We start from the raw sequence: 1,748 nt of genomic DNA, 5'->3' as shown, positions 1-1,748 counted from the left end.
TGCAGCCCAGATCGGACTGGGTGAGGGGGAGGGTCCCGCAGCCCAGATCGGACTGGAGAGACCCCCCTACCCCCGCATCCTGCAGCCCAGATCGGACTGGGTGGGGGGGAGGGTCCCGCAGCCCAGATCGGACTGGAGAGACCCCCCTCCCCCGCATCCTGCAGCCCAGATCGGACTGGGTGGGGGGAGGGTCCCGCAGCCCAGATCGGACTGGAGAGACCCCCCTCCCCCCGCATCCTGCAGCCCAGATCGGACTGGGTGGGGGGGGAGGGTCCCGCAGCCCGGGTCAGACCAGGGCATCCCACAGCCCGGGTCAGACTGGAGGGACACCCCCMCACACACACACCCTGCAGCCCAGATCAGCCCTGGGGAGGTCCCGCAGCCCGGGTCAGCCCCGTGACACCGCTCCCCATGCTGGCTCGGCTCTCCGCTGGTGGTAGTGGTTTTGCGCTCAAGAAGGATGGAGGTTGCACGGTTGCTGCTAAGACAGCTCGTGCACCTCCCATCCGATGGCTTTCGGGACTTTCCGAAAGAGGAGGACCTGGACATAGCYGCCTCGGCTCGGGGTAACTTAAAAAGCTGAGAGCTAATGAACTGAAGTGTTGAAATCACCTGACTCACAGAGAAGCAAATTTTTGAGCCGAAATGTTGCAGAAGTTGCTGACACTTTGCCTCCCTGCAGCCTCCTGCAGCGCCTTGCGGCGGATACTGAAGCTGCTCTGCTTCRCTCCCGCCCGTCCCATGCGTCCTGCGTGCATCCAAGTCCCTTTAGTGTGGGAGAGCCCAWGGTGGCTCAAAGGGGAGATTCACCCCTGCGCAAAGGGCTGGCGTGAGCCTTGTGCCTCGAAGACGGGTGGGAGACGGGCCTCGGTTTTGGACCGCGTGTGGGTCACGCTGATGGGAAATGGGGAGAGAGGATCCATGCAGAAGGTGGGAAAAGTAAGAGMCTTTCTGATCATGTCCCCATTTACTAAACGTGTTGTAGAGAGGAACAGGGACAAGGTCAGCTGAAGATTTTTTTGGGGGTGGGAGGGAATTAAAAACAGGATCCTAAACCCAGAGCCACCCCCCTCRAGCTCTTACAGACTTACAGTCTTACAGACTCGCTGCTGCGAGAAAGTTTGAGCCGTTGCCCGTAAAGGCAGCAGAAACCCCAACCAGGGACCCCTCCTGGGAGATTCAGATCTCACATCTCCGTATATGATCGCGTGACCTATTAATAAAATCCATAGAAACCAATTCTGTATACCAAATAACAGCAGATGGCTCCGGCCCAAACCGCTCCGGATTCCCTCACTCCATAAATGATTTTACTACGCCAGTCGTGAGCTCGGTGTAATTGAATAGGTTTCACTCTCTTCTCTCTCCCTTCCCCCTTCCCTAGAATATTTGTGAGCTTTCGGAGAGGCATCCAGAGGGACCGAGCTGTTGCTGCAAGGAACCTCTGACTCCGGCTTGCCTCATCGGTTTGGGAAGCGGCGTAAGTCTATCCTAAGCCACCTGGCTTTGGGAAGGAGGTTGCCTTTCTCTGCACCTTCCCTCCAGCTCTTGCTGCTTTTAATAATATTCTGGTAACTTGGCACACCGGAAATGTTTTGGCTCCTACCCATCGGGGATAGATGTAATGAATTCTTGCGCTGCAGATGCGTTTAGGAAATAAATCACATGTGTTTACCTTGGGAACCAGGCACAGAGCCCCAGTATTTCAGGTTCAAGTTTTCAAGCCACTAAGCAGCAAGCAGCTCCTT

This window comes from Rhea americana, unplaced genomic scaffold (genome assembly GCF_003343005.1).
Source record: "Rhea americana isolate MKP2758 unplaced genomic scaffold, rheAme1 scaffold_47, whole genome shotgun sequence".
NCBI classification, from domain to species: domain Eukaryota; kingdom Metazoa; phylum Chordata; class Aves; order Rheiformes; family Rheidae; genus Rhea; species Rhea americana.
Note: the sequence above shows the minus strand (reverse complement) of the source record.